The sequence below is a fragment of the Pongo pygmaeus genome, chromosome 2 (assembly GCF_028885625.2).
Source record: "Pongo pygmaeus isolate AG05252 chromosome 2, NHGRI_mPonPyg2-v2.0_pri, whole genome shotgun sequence".
Taxonomy (NCBI): Eukaryota; Metazoa; Chordata; class Mammalia; order Primates; family Hominidae; genus Pongo; species Pongo pygmaeus.
In genome coordinates, this window is record NC_085930.1 from 66,745,001 (window position 1) to 66,759,932 (window position 14,932).

The 14,932-nt window shown below is 47.8% G+C and overlaps 1 protein-coding gene across 2 annotated transcripts in view; it reads right to left on the reverse strand.

The window, feature by feature from the left end:
• HRH1 (histamine receptor H1) overlaps positions 1–4,084 on the reverse strand; it is a 126,618-nt gene extending 122,534 nt beyond the window's left edge. Inside the window, exon 1 of one of the 2 annotated variants that reach the window (XR_010125699.1) lies at positions 3,679–3,893. The gene's annotated coding sequence lies outside the window, so the exon portion shown is untranslated. Of the gene's footprint in view, positions 1–3,678 lie in introns of both variants that reach the window. The other variant, XM_063661722.1, reaches the window with a different exon arrangement.
• Between the last annotated feature and the right edge of the window lie 10,848 nt (positions 4,085–14,932).

Below are 14,932 nucleotides of genomic sequence, written 5' to 3' on the forward strand. Positions count from 1 at the left end.
TTGGATTCTGGCTTCTACTTGGGCCTCATAGCTTGGGATGACAGAGGGTACACTCCAAAGGCAGCAAACACTTTCCCTGCCCTGAGCACCTGCTTAATCAAGGGGAGAAAGTTCAGATGCTTACGCATAATGTGTGGTATTTCTCTGCACAGAAACACACACAGGCCTGTACAGTAATAATGAAAAGCAACAACCCATCTTAAGGGCTTGGCACTTTGCACTTACAAAGCCTTATACATCCCTAATTCCATGGAATCACACCTGGCAGGTAAGCGTGGCCCTGTACACTTTACAGATGGGGACACTGAGGCCAGGGAAGTTGTGTGATTCTTGCAGAGCCAAGCAGCCTAGAAGTGGCAGAGTTCAGGTAAAACCCAGTAACTGGGTGTTTTTACAAGTGCTAAGGGTATGACAGGAGGTAGGCAGGGCTCCTCTGAGGGAGGTTCCAGGAAGAGGTCACCCGGGAGCAGGGTTCTGAGAATGGGGAAGTGGCTTCGGGGAGAGGATCGTGCCTGGGAGGGTTTGAAAGGAAACACAGTGAGTCCCTAGGGGCTCCCAGGGTGTACGAGGGCAAAGAGGCGAACATAGCTGGAGTGGAAAGAATGAGCAAGCCTGGGCGTGTGGAAGAGGCTTGGTGTGTCAGGTGGAATTGCAGCTGGAGGGTGTGTGCAGAATGAGAGGTCTTGGTATTGGGGCCAAAGTCAACTCCCATGCCTAAGGAGGGAAGAAGGCGCTTATTTTGCTTCTTGGGTGAAAATCATTCCTGTGATTTAGTTCTCCTTGGGGGAGGGGCGGGGTTTCATCCAGCCTTAGCAAATGCATTCAATCTTCACTACTTCTCTCTGTCAGATGGGGTGGATAGAGGTCCAGATGTGGGCAGAAGCTTTTATGTCCCATTGCAGGGCAGCTAAGAACAGCTGCGCGGGTCGTTCACTGTACATGGGCACTATGCCAAAAGGGACTGAAATCCGGACTGCCCTTTGTTTACTAAGCCATGTGCCTGCAAGGCTGCACCTGCCCAGAGGGAATGCTTCCTTTTTCTTTTCTCAAAAAAAATTTTTTTTATGAGCTAAAATTCACATAACATAGAATCTACCATTTAAACCACTTTAAAGTATAAAGTTCAGTGGTTTTAGTAGAGTCACAATGTTGTGCAACCATCACCACTATCAGTTTTTGGAACATTTCCATCATCCCAAAAAACAACTCCACAACTCCTAATTCCCCCCTTTCCCCATCTCTTGGCAGCCACGAATCTGAGCTTTCATATGAATGGAGTTCTATAATTTGCTGTCTTTTGTGACTGTTTTCTTTCATTTGGCATTAAAACTTTTCAAGTTTTACCCATGTTGTGGTATGGGTCTGTACTTCATTCCTTTTTATGGCTGAATAATATTGCATTGTGTGAATATTCCACAATTTGTGTATCCCTTCGTGAGTTGATGGACATATGGGTTATATCCACTGGCTGTTAAGAATAAGTGGGGCACGGTGGCTCACGCCTGAAATCCCAGCACTTTGGGAGGCTGAGGCGGGCGGATCACCTGAGGTCAGGAGTTCTAGATCAGCTTTGCCAACATGGTGAAACTTTGTCTCTACTAAATATATAAAAATTAGCTGGGTGTGGTGGCAGGTGCCTGTAATCCCAGCTACTTGGGAAGCTGAGGCAGGAGAATTGCTTGAACCCGGGAGGTGGAGGTCGCAGTGAGCGGAGATTGCACCACTGCACTCCAGCCTGGGTAGCAGAGCGAGATTCCGCCAAAAAAAAAAAAAAAAAAGGCAGGCAGCTCGCGCCTATAATCCCAGCACTCTGGGAAGCTGAGGCAGGTGGATCACCTGAAGTCAGGGGTTCAAAACCAGCCTGGCCAACATGGTGAAACCTCGTCTCTACTAAAAATACAAAATTAGCTGGGCATGGTGGTGCATGCCTGTAATCCCAGCTACTTGGGAGGCTGAGGCAGGAGAATCACTTGAACCTGGGAGGCAGAGGCTGCAGTGAGCCGAGATGGCAGCATTGCACTCTAGCCTGGGCAACAAGAGCAAAATTCTGTCTTAAAAAAAAAAAAAAAAAGAATAATGCAGCTATAGCCAGGCACAGTGGCTCACATCTGTAATCCCAGCACTTTGGGAGGCTGAGGTGGGAGGATTGTTTGTGCCCAGGAGCTTGGGCAACATGGCAAAACCCTGTCTCTATAAAAAATGAAAAATTTAGGTGGACATGGTGGTGTACACTTGTAGTTCCAGCTACTTGGGAGGCCAAGGTGGGAGGATTGCTTGAGCCTGGGAGATGGAGGCTGGAGTGAGCTGTGATCGTGCCACTGCACTCAAAAAAAAAAAAAAAAAAAAAAAAAAAAAAAAAAAATTCAGCTATGAACATTCTTGTACAAGTTTTTGTGTGAACAGATGTTTTCCATTTTTCTGGGTATATACCAGGGGATGGTCTTGTTGGATCATGTGGTAATCCCATGATTAACTTTTTGAGGAACTTGCCAAACTGTTTTCCAAAGTAACTGCACTGTGGTACATTCCATCTAGAAATGTTTGAGGGCTCCAATGTCTTCACATCCTTGCCAACATTTGTTATTGTCCATTTTCTTATAGCCCTCCTAGTGAGTGTGAAGTGGTACCTCATTGTGGCTGGCCATCTGTATATCTTTGGAGAAATGTCTGTTCAAGTCCTTTACCCATTTTTTGGTTGGGTTGTTTGTTTTTTTAGTGTTGAGTTGTAAGAGTTCCTTGTGTAGGCTGGGCACGGTGGCTCACACCTGTAATCCCAGCACTCTGGGAGGCTGAGGCGGGCGGATCACAAGGTCAGGAGATCGAGACCATCCTGGCTAACACGGTGAAACCCCATCTCTACTAAAAATACAAAAAAAAAAAAAAAATTAGCCAAGCGTGGTGGCGGGCGCCTGTAGTCCCAGCTACTTGGGAGACTGAGGCTGGAGAATGGCGTGACCCCGGGAGGCGGAGCTTGCAGTGAGCAGAGATCATGACACTCCACTCCAGCCTGGACGACAGAGCGAGACTCCGTATTTAAAAAAAAAAAAAAAAAAAGAGTTCCTTGTGTATTCTGGATAGTACACCTGTATCAGGTGTACTATATGAGTTGCAAGTATTTTCTCCCATTCTCTGGGTACTGCCTTTTTCTAATTTACACCGGGGCTCCTTTTGGGCTGGTAGGGACCTTAGTTCCTCAGCCAGAGCACCAGATACTCTCCCGCCACAACAAAAGAAAGTGTATCAGTGGCCTCACTCAAGAGGACAACTTAGTACCTCAGTACCTTTACAGATGGTCTGCTATGTGCCAGGCGTGGAGGATGTGAATCTGAAGATAACAGGGTCCGTTCCAGTCCCTGTTCCCCATCCTCAAGAAGGACTCAATCAATAACTCAGACGCTCAAGCCAGAACACTGGGGACTGACTGGACTCCTCCCCCATCACTCCACCATCCAATCAGCCATCACAGCCCATGATGACTCCTCCCACCTTGTGCCACCATCCAATCAGTCACCACAGCCCATAGTAACTCCTCCCTATCACTCCAGCATCCAATCAGCCACCTCAGCCCATGGTGACTCGTCCACCATCATCCCAGCATCTAATCAGCCCCCAGAGCCCGTCACCCCTCCATTCTCTTCCCCACGTCCCAGCGGAGTCTAGGCGGTAATTGCCTCTCACCTGGGTGGTTTCAGTAGCTTCCTGCCTCCAGACCTCAGGGCTTGCTTCTTGTAGTTCATTTCTCCATCAGTGCACAAGCAGAGTGATTTTTCTTAAATGAAAAATCCCATTAGGGGGCTGCCTGGCTGACAACTTCTCTACAGCTACTGTCAAAAGAAAATGCACACGGAAGCCGACAGCTCCGTGTCATCTGGCACCCACTGCTGTCTCCACTCCCCTCCTTGAAGTGACTCAGTCTGACTGAACTGTTGGTCAGTTTCCCAGCACATACCACCTCCAAGCCCTGCCGGCATGGTGTGCTCTGAAATGAGGGACGGTAAAGAAATGCGTCAGGGATTCCCAAAATAAGTCACGGGTTAGGCAGTAACTTGTCAGGCAAGAGCTGGGAGTTTGCTAGGGGCACGGTAAGGGTTCCTTCCGGTTAGGGGAAGGAGCCTCGCTTCTGCGTGTGCAGGAACTTGGACACACAGTCCTGCCTTGGTGCTCATGAGTCACCCGAGAAGATGTGCCTAGAAATGACTCCCCTGGGTGTGTGAGAGCCTGAGTCTACCCCAGGGGTTTGGAAGGTGGATTCAGCTGCCTTCCTTAGATCGTCTTAGGATCTTCAAACCCCAGCGCCGAAAAAGACTAATGACCATGTGGCCCACCCCTTCATCCCTTTGCCTCTATAAACCTCCATTCTTCCCATCTCAAAAGTGGGAATAATGACATTTTTTAGATGGCCGTGAGGCTCAAAGAAGATTATCTAGACTCCTGTATGAGTTTTAGGTTGGATGGGCAAACTGAGGCCCAAAGAAACGAATCGGTTGTTTCCAGCCTTGACGTGTGTTAGAATCATCGGGGGAGTTTGTTAGAAATAAGGATCCCTGGATCCTACTGCTGAGTTGGTGTAGAGACCAAGTCATCTGTATTTTTTAACCTCCCGAGGTGTTGCTGCTGGGAACCAGGTCTAGCTCTCCTCCCAGAATCCCAAGGCAGCCTCTGGCCAGAGAGTCACTGAGGTGCAGGCTGTGTGTGGTCAGCCTGCCTTGCTTTTCCTGTCTGGAAGCCAAAAACTGGCTTTCCCACTGCCAAACTGCTGGGAATACAGAGGCCATTCTGGCGACTGTTGTCTAGATTTGGCTATCAAGGATGTTCTGGGAGAGAAAAGCCCTGGCACACAGCCTTGGTCTCTGAGGGGCTTGCAGGCACCTGGGGTAGGGGGAGCTCAGTGGTGTATGGGAGTTGTCGGGGAGGGGCAGGATGCTCCATCATAGGGTGAATGGAATTGAAACCAATGTTTAAAATGAGCTGGGTTTAGGGCCGGGCGCAGTGGCTCACGTCTATAATCCCAGCACTTCGGGAGGCCGAGGCAGGCAGATCACTTGAGGTCAGGAGTTTGCAACCAGCCTGGCCAACATGGCAAAACCCCATCTCTACTAAAAATACAAAAAATTAGCCGGGTGTGGTGGTGGGCACCTGTAATCCCAGCTACTCAGGAGGCTGAGGCAGGAGAATCGCTTGAACCCAGGAGGTGGGGGTTGCAGTGAGCCGAGATCACACCACTGCACTCCAGTCTGGGTGACAGAGCAGATGCTGTCTCAAAAAAACAACAACAAAAAAGCTGGTTTTGTTGTGGGTGGGGTGGAGACAGGGGGAGGTGCTTCAGTTGTCACCTCCATGTCTGCTTCAGGCCCCTCCTTACCCTTCCTATGAAAACATTTTCTCTATACAAGATCTGGAACTCATGCACACTAAGGCACAGTTACCTAATCATACCAATGTAGGGCTGAGTGTGGTGGCTCACGAGGCCTGTAATCCCAGCACTTCGGGAGGCCTCGATCACCTGAGGTCAGAAGTTCCAGACCAGCCTGGCCAACATGGTGAAACCCTGCCTCTACTAAAAATACAAAAAATTAGCTGGGCATGGTGGCGGGTGCCTGTAATCCCAACCACTCAGGAGGCAGAGGCAGGAGAATTGTTTGAACCCGGGAGGCGGAGGTTGCAGTGAGCAAAGATCGCACCATTGCACTCCAGCCTGGGCAACAAGAGCGAAACTCCATCTCTCTCTCTCAAAAACAAAACAAAACAAAAACCTATGTAAAACATGACCACATTTCCTTCTTTCTTTTCTTCTACTCTCTCCCACTCTCCTTCTTTCTCTCTCCCTCTGCTTTCTAATTTTGCCCCTGGTCTTGGGCTTTTAATCTGAATTACATTTTCTCAGGTTCTTTATTTCCTCATTTATTATCAATGTTTTCCAACTTGCTTGGCTAAGCCACCACTCTGGTCATAATGTATCCCACTTTCTGCCAACCCTCCCTTACCCCCATGCAGCAGAACATGCCTAGAAAAAAGCCATGTTTTTCACATGGTGTTTCACAACCATTTTGACTGTGTTCACTTGAGTCATGACCTTGAATGTTGAGAGCACTCTCAATGCTGCCTAGCAATTATACTCTGCCTCCCTAGTCATTCTCTCTCCAGCTCTGCTAGGGACTGTTTGACTCCTCTCCTCCCCTAAACCCTTAATGCCTCCTCTCCTGTCCTGTCTGCTTCCTATGCACTGAGAAAATGGAAGCAATCAGAATGTCCTGAGACCCCACCACACACCTCCCCGCCCATCAGCATCTCCACCCACACGCTTCACCAGAGATGAATTGATGGTGCACTTATGTATCTGTACTTGTGCCCTAGACCCTGCCCCTTTCATTTGCTCAAGGACATCTCTCCTGCGATTGTCCCTCTTGCCACAGCATCATTTTTTACCTCCTCTGGATCATTTTTATCAAGCGTACACAATGCTATTATTTCTCCCATCTTTGAAATAACAACAACAATACCACCAACAAAAACCCTTGTTAAGTTTTAGGTCAGAACTGACACAGTGTTGCTTCTGCCAGATTCTATTGGTTAAAGCAAACCACAGGGACAGCCCAGATTCAAGGGGAGGAAACTGCACAAAGACTTGAATACCAAGAGATGAGATTCTTTTGTGGGCCACCAAGCCACAAACCACCATTCTCCCTTTTGCAGCAAAACTCCTCCAAAGAGCTGTCCGTCCTCAGTCTCTCCAGTTCTTCCCTCCCATTTTTCTTAAACACATTCCAATCAGGCATTCACTCCCACTGCTCAATTGGTGCCCTTCATCCAGGTCACCAATGACCTCCACATGGCAAGATCCATGGTCAAGTCTCAGCCCTTATCCTTCTGGGCTTGGCACAGTTGACTGCCCTTGCTTTGTTTGATTTCAGGCCTCATGCTCTCCTAGTTTTCCTGCTACCTCACTGGTCTCACCCTCTGTCTTTTGTCTCCTCTCCCCAACCTCTTAATGTTGGGATGACCTGAGGCTCAGTTCTCCATCCTCTTCGCTTATCCTTCTGTACTCACTCTCTTGGTAATTTCACCCAATCTCATCGCTTGCAATATCATTTACATGTGACTCTCACATTTACATCTCTAGCCTCGTCCTCTCACTTGAATTCTGACTAATAATACAACTGTTTTTATTTTTATTTTTTTTTGAGATGGAGTCTCATTCTGTCGCCCAGACTGGAGTGCAGTGGCACAATCGTGGCTCACTATGATTCTTCTGCCTCAGCCTCTCGAGTAAGTGGGATTACAGGTGCCCACCACCATGCCCGGCTAATTTCTGTAGTTTTAGTGTAGAAGGGGTTTCACCATGTTGGCCAGGCTGGTCTCAAACTCCTGACCTCAAGTGATCTGCCCACCTTGGCCTCCCAAAGTGCTGGGATGATAGGCGTGAGCCACCGCGCCTGGCTTCTGACTGTTTTTTGACATCTCCAGTGGGTAGCCAATGCCCACCTAAACCCCTTGTGTACAAAACTAAACTCCCAATTCCTCCCTGCCCCTTGACCTGGCCCCAGATTTTCTCGTTTCAGTTGATGACAATTCCTTTCTTGCAGTTGCTCAGTCCAAAAACCCTGGCATTAAACTTGACCCCCTTCTTTCTCTCACACCCCATACCCACCATGAAGACTGGATCTACCTTCAGAATATATCCAGACTCTGACCACTTTCTCTCCTGGTCAGAGCCACCATCCCTTCTCAGCTGGACAAATTTCGTGTGCCTCTTTCTAATTCTGCCCTGACCTCCTATGATTTACTGATTTGCAACAGAGTGGCCAGAGGGATCCTTCAAAAATATACCCCAGATCATAGCCCTCCTCTGCTCAACACCCTTCTATGGCTCCCATGTCACTTGGCATAGGGTCCCCACCATCACCTACAAGGCCTTATGGGACCTGGCCACCCCCTGACCTCTGACCCCCTCCTACTCCCCGCTTCACTCTCTGCTCCTCCAGCCACTCTGGCTCCTTTGCTATGGTCCCACAGACACAGCAGCACGTGTCTACTCCAAGCCTTTCCTCCACCTGGGCAGTTCAAGCCCTGCTCTCTGCAGGCACCTCCGTCACCTCCTTCAATTCTTTGCTCAGCTTCTCAACGAGGCCTTCCCTGACCTCCCCATTTAGACTTGCGTCCCACCCCCACCTCCTCGCCTTTTCCACTCTCACTTCCTTGCACTTTTCTCTTGTTTCTTAGCCCTTAACCTTCTAACATATTTCATGATCCACTTATTTATTATGGTTATTGTTCATTGTCTATCTCATGCAGCTAAAATATAAGCTTTGCAAGGGGAATAATCTTTATCTTTTGCTCACTGATGTATTCCAAGGGCCTAGAACAGAGCCAGGTACAGAGAGAGCGCTAAAATTTTATTTTTAAATTGTACTATAAGCATCTCAAATCCTTTGTGACACAAACCAGGGCACAGACAAATTCATTCTTTCATCCACCCATCCACTCGTCCAATTGATTGCCATGCCTTCCTTTATATCTATTCATCTATTCATCTGTTTATCATCCACCCAACCATCCATTCCTGCCTGTCTGACTGCCCATCTATCGCTCTGTCCCATTCCACACGTGCCCAAACAATCTTTAACAAACATTCTTGGAGCATCTACTGTGAGCCAAGCATTGTGCTGGGTTCTACAGTCAAATCCATGACAGTAAGACCCAGATCTCCGGGACGAGGAAGACAGACATGACAACTAAGCACTATCTTATAGCAGGACGAGCCGCAGACAAAACCTCACAGACACCGAGTTGTAGAAGGAAGGGCTTTATTCAGCTGGGAGCATCGGCAAGCTACTGCCTTAAAATCCGAGCTCCCCGAACGCACAATTTCTGTCCCTTTTAAGGGCTCACAACACTAAAGATTTCACATGAAAGGGTCGTGATTGATTTGAGCAAGCAGGCGGTATGTGACAGGGGCTGCATGCACCGGTGGTCAGAGTGAAAAAGAACAGGGCAGGGAGTTTCACAATGTTCTTCTCTACAATGTCTGGAATCTATGAATAACATCAGTTTCTAAGTTATGAGTTGATTTTTAACTACTGGGTTTAGGCCAGGCAGGCCTAGGCCTGGTTTTGGGCCTGGCGCCGGACTGCCTGTCTTTGGTTTTACTTCCTTGTTGTTTTTTCTTAAAACAGGTACTAAGTATAAAACAATATAAAACAATATGAGAGGGTCTCTCTCTCCCCTCAGTATAATTGGATAAATAATTGTTCCAGGATGTTCGCATAAGAAAACCCCAACCCAACCCAGGGACTGGTGTCTTAAGGTGAAGAATAGCTCCGTAAGCAACAGCTGGATAATTTGCTGGGTGGAGGGGACTGGGGAGGGAGAGGGGAAATGCTTTCCTTGGTGCTTTCTTCCTAGCTCCCAGGCTGCCTCTGGCTAGCACTGGGCACAGACTTGGGACATCTGAGTTCTATTTCCTTCCAGGTCACTAGGCACCAGCTCCCTCATGTTGCAAAATGAGATCCTAGCACTCACCTGACAGAATTAGCTAAAGCATGTAGAAAGCTTCTTGCAACTGTTGTTCTTAATTTGGCCGCACTCTCATACCCCAGCGAAGTTGATATCTAGGCCCCACCACTGAGCAATTAAATCTAAATCTCTTGGGGTGGGGCCCGGGCATTGCTGTTTTTTAGAAGTTTCCTGGGGATTCTAAAGTGCAGCCAGGCTTATGCACCACTAGAGCTACAGCAGTTTAATCAATGCCCTTTTCTATCTCATTGATCTTGAATATTGCAGCTGGAGAAAGGCAAATTTAATTAGTGGAGGCCAGACATTTGTGAAGATGCAGATGACAATGTCTGGATACATTCAAGAGCTTCACATGTCGTGTAATTCTTGTTATATGTGTTCTCGATTTAGCTTATGCCATGGATGAAACTCATGTTTATAAGGCTGATTTTGGATGGGAGAGTTAAATGTGGGTGCGGGGGAGGACGTAAGAGTTGGCGAGAAACTCTCAAAGGTTGAGACCCAGAGGGATGGTGGGGGAGAGAGAGGGAGAGAGAGAGAGAGAGAGAGAGAATGGTATTTTCCTGAGTTAACTGGTCAAGGTGGAGAAATGGAAAAGAAAAATCTGTGAAGGTACAAGGGCACTAGCCAGAAACTGCATTTCTCCACTGCTGGCTGTGAGCACTGGAGGAGGGGGCTGGGCAAGGTCTCACCTCCTTACCGAGGGAAGCAGGGCGCCTTGGCCGGCACGGGAGAAACAGACTCGGGTTCCCACCTCACAGTGCTATTGCAATGGCTGGGGGGCCAGTTCAGATCCTTTAAGACACAGACACTGAGACAGCAGATGTGCCGGGGATTTATTGGGAGAACTCTTGTATGCTATAGTACATGTAGTGCTATACACAAAGCTCTGTGCTAGGCCTTGCACATGTGACAGTGAAGAAGACAGGCATGTCCCTGCCCTCTAGGACCCAGGGAGACAGACATTACATCTTCTTACTTAGTCAATTATGAGCAGCTCTGTAAGTCTGTAATAGCTGGGGTGACCACATAATTTACTTACTAAGCCTGGACGCTTTGAGAGTGGAAGTGGGTGCCGTTAATAATTATGCCTGGACACTGGCATAAACTGGGACTCTCCTGGAGAATTGGGATATATAGGGATCCTGAGATATAGAAACATGACCTAGTTCGGAAAATCACAGGTTTTCTTGAGAAAGGGGCACTGGAGCTAGGATCTGGAGGCTGTGTAGCAGTTAGCTGGTTGCTCAGGCTCCCTCTACGTGTTCTCAAAGCGGAGGGACCTGTCTTGGAGGGCTGTCACCACGGTGTGGGCTGACTGACAATTGATTCCTCACTGTTGTAGGGACTCCCACATCAGGGATGTTGCCCTTGTCTGAGAGAGCACTGCCTGGGATTCTTTATATGGCATCGAAATGGAAATGCAGGGCACCCAGAGAGTCTGTCAAAGGCTTTCCCTCTGCCTTTTATTGTGTCATTCAGGGCAGAAAACAAGGGGCCCTGGTAGCATCCAATTATATCCCACTTTTACTTTTTTTGAGAAACTGATGGATCCGTTTCCCCTAATCATTTTTTAATGGTAAATATACGTGACATAAAATTTACCATCTTACCCATTCTTTTTTTTTCTTTGAGACAGTGTCTCACTCTGTTGCCCAGGCTGGAGTGCAGTGGTGCAACCTTGGCCCACTGCAACCTCTGCCTCCCAGGTTCAATAGATTCTCATGCCTCAGCCTACCGAGTAGCTGGGATTACAGGCGCCCATCACCACCATGCCTGGCTAATTTTTGTATTTTTAGTAGAGATGGAGTTTCACCATGTTAGCCAGGTTGGACTCAAACTCCTGACCTCAGATGATCCGCCCGCCTTGGCCTCCCAAAGTGCTCGCATTACAGGTGTGAGCCACCATACCCAGCCCATCTTAACCATTCTTAGGTGTAAAGTTCTGTGGCATTAAGTACATTCACACTGTTATGCAAGCATCACCACCATCCATCTCCAGAACGTGTTCATCTTCAATTGAAACTCTGCACCCATTACACTCCCACACCTCTCCTCCTCCAGCCCTAGGCACCCCCCATTCTGCTTTCTGTCTCCATGAATCTGACTACGCTGGGTACCTCCTATAAATGGAATCATATAGCACTTATCTTTTTGTGACTGGGTTGTTTCACTTAGCGCGATGTCTTCATGGTTCATTCATGTTGTAGCATGGATTGGAATTTCCTTCCTTTTTAAGGCTGAGTAATATTGCATTGTATGGAGAGATCACATTTTGCTTATCAGTTCATCCATCAATAGAGCCTTGGTTTTTTCTGCCTTTTGGCTAAAAGGCTATTGTGAGTAATGCTGCTATGAACATGGGTGTACAAATATTTGTTTGAGTCCCTGCTTTCAACTCTTTTGTGTATAAACCCAAAATGGGATTTCCAGATCATATGGTAATACTATGTTTAAGTTTCTGAGGATATGTCATCCTGTTTCCCACAGCCACTGCACCATTTACATTCCCACCGACAATTTACAAAAGTTCCAATTTCTCCACATCCTTGCCAGTACTTTTTATTTTCTCCCCTATTATTTTGGGAATTTTTTAAAAAAATTTTAAGATAATGATAGATTTACATGTAGCTACTTGTCAGAACGACTACAGAGAGGTTCCATATCCTTTCCCACCATTTTTCCCCAGTGCTAACATCTGATGTCACTATAGTACAATATCACATCAAGGATATTGGCATTGATGGAATCCACTGACCTCATTCAGATTTCGCCAGTTTCACATACACTCATTTGTGTGTGTGTGCATGTGTATAATTAATGTTTGTAATTTTATCACATATGTAGATTCTTGTGACCACCACCACAGTGTAAATACAGAACAATTCCATCACATGGGTCTCTAAAAAGGGTTTAAAAAACCACCATTTTTTTTTTTTTTTTTTTGAGACGGAATTTTGCTCTGTCACCCAGGCTGGAGTGCAGTGGCACGATCTCAGCTCACTGCAACCTCTGCCTCCTGGGTTCAAGCAATTCTCATGCCTCAGCCTCCAGAGCAGGTGGGATTACAGGTGCCCATTACCACGCCTGGCTAATTTTTGTATTTTTAGTAGAGATGAGGTTTCACCATGTTGCCCAGGCTGGTCTCGAACTCCTGACCTCAGGTGATCCACCTGCCTTGGCCTCTCAAAGTTCTAGGATTACAGGCATGAGCCACCGCGCCTGGCCAGCCACCTCGCCTGGCCCAAACTTTTATTTGGAAAAATTTAAACTACACAAAAGTAAAGAGTATAGTATAATAAGCAACCATGTACCGTCACCCAACTTCAAAACTCTCTATGTCCAATTTTGTTTCCTCTATAGCCTCACCTACCCTCAAACTATTTTGCAGTATATATTGCAAAGATAGTTTTGCAGTATATCTTTTCATCGTTTCAGCTGCAAGTATTTCAGAATGTAACTCTAAGAGACAAGGACGTCCTCTTTTAAGCAGAACCATAACACTAACATTATGCTTCTTCCCCTACCTGCAGCCAACAGTCATCTCCAGAGACTTTACAGGGAATTAGCAGACATTATAGGTTCTCCTTCTCCACCAATTACAAGCAAGCCATGTCTGAAAAGGGGCGTATACAGGCTGTGGATAAGTTGCTTAAGGACGCCAGCCGAGAATCACAACTTCTTTTTCTTTCACACCTGTCTTAGTCTGTTTTCTGTTGCTTACAGAAGAATAGCTGAAACGGGGTAATTTATAAAGAATAGGAATTTATTTCTTACAGTTATGGAGGCTGAGAAGCCCAAGGTTGCAAGGTTGCAGGGTTGCAACTGGTGAGGGCCTTCTTGCTGGTGGGGACTCTCTGCAGAGTTCAGAGGCAGCTCAGGGCATCACATGGTGAGGGGGCTGAGCATGCCAGCTCTGGTCTATCTTCCTTTTCTTATAAAGCCACTGGCCCCACTCCCATGATAACTCGTTACATTAACCTATTAATTCACTAATGCATGAATGAATTAATCCATTCATGAGGTCAGAGCCCTCATGATCCCGTCACCTCTTAAAGGCCCCACCTGTCAATACTGCCACAATGGGGATGAAATTTCACCATGAGTTTTGTGGGGGGCAAACATTCAAACCATAGGAACACCCTTCAGCCCAATCCCGTTGCTCTACTTTCAAGTAGAATCACTATCCAACCATGTGTGACCACCTCACTCCTCTCACTCCTGTTTCAGCACCTCCCCACCATCTCTCTCCTGGACCTCTACAACAACCTCCTCCCTGACTTCCCTGCCTCCACCTCTGCCCTGGTACCCTCTGTTCTCCACACCGCAGCCAGAGGGAGCCCTTAAAACCTGTCAGATCATGCCCCTCCCCATCTCAGCATCCTTCCAGGGCTTCTCATCTCAGTCAAAAGCCGAGACAATCAGCCCCGCCCAGCACCCCGCTCTCTTCTGATTTCCTCCACCCCTCTCTCACTCTACCGTGGCCACAGAGGCCTGTACGCTATTGCTATTGTGTAGATGCAGCAGGCACACTTCCACCTCAGGGCGAAGTTCATCCCCTCTGCCAGGGGTGCTCTCCTGCAGGCATCACTGACCCGCCCAGGCTGTCCCCTCCACCCAGGGCACTTTCCTGCAGGCGTCCACTGACCCGCCCATGCTGCCCCTCTGCCTGGAGTTCTCTCCTGCAGGCGTCACTGGCCTGCTCCCTGCCTCCTTTGGGGCTTTGCTCAGTGTCCTGTGGGAGTGTCTTTGGTCCATCCACTCAATACCGGTGTCCACTCTGCTGTGTCCCCAGGTGTTGACTAGTATTAAATCAACATGCTTCTTGGCCCTCTGGCTTCCACTGGATTTGACCCATGGGGGCACTGTGTAAAGATTGACAGACGGAAGAGAGGGGTTAAGCCAGGACATTTATTCCCAGGCTTGCTCTCCAGGTGACGGTCAACTGGGCTCTCCATACCGCCCTCTCTCTTTGTGGTCTGTCACGTGTCCTCCCCTTTCTGCCACAAGGGGAGAATAGCCCCACTCTCCCTATAGTTTCCCTCCATCCTGCCTACATCGCTGTAAATAGTCCCTTTGCTAACTCTCCTCCAATGACCCACTTTCTGTTGGGCCCTGACTGATGCAGTAATCTTCTCAGTGAGCTGTCCCTGGTCACCCTATCTAAAATAGCACCCTTACCCATGCCCATATCCTCTCTGGAGTCCCTGCTTTGTGTTCTTCAACATTTATCACCACCTAACGTGATATCTTATGCTTATCTATGTTGTTTGTTACTTGCCTCTCCCAACTGGGACAGTCATGTCCTGCTGCACAGGCTGTGCACTGTACAGCCATAGAGGTCACCATTCTCATTGACTTCAATGTAATGCAGCAATGGCAACTCCTGGAGTTGGACAACAGGGTGGCCCTGCCCTCC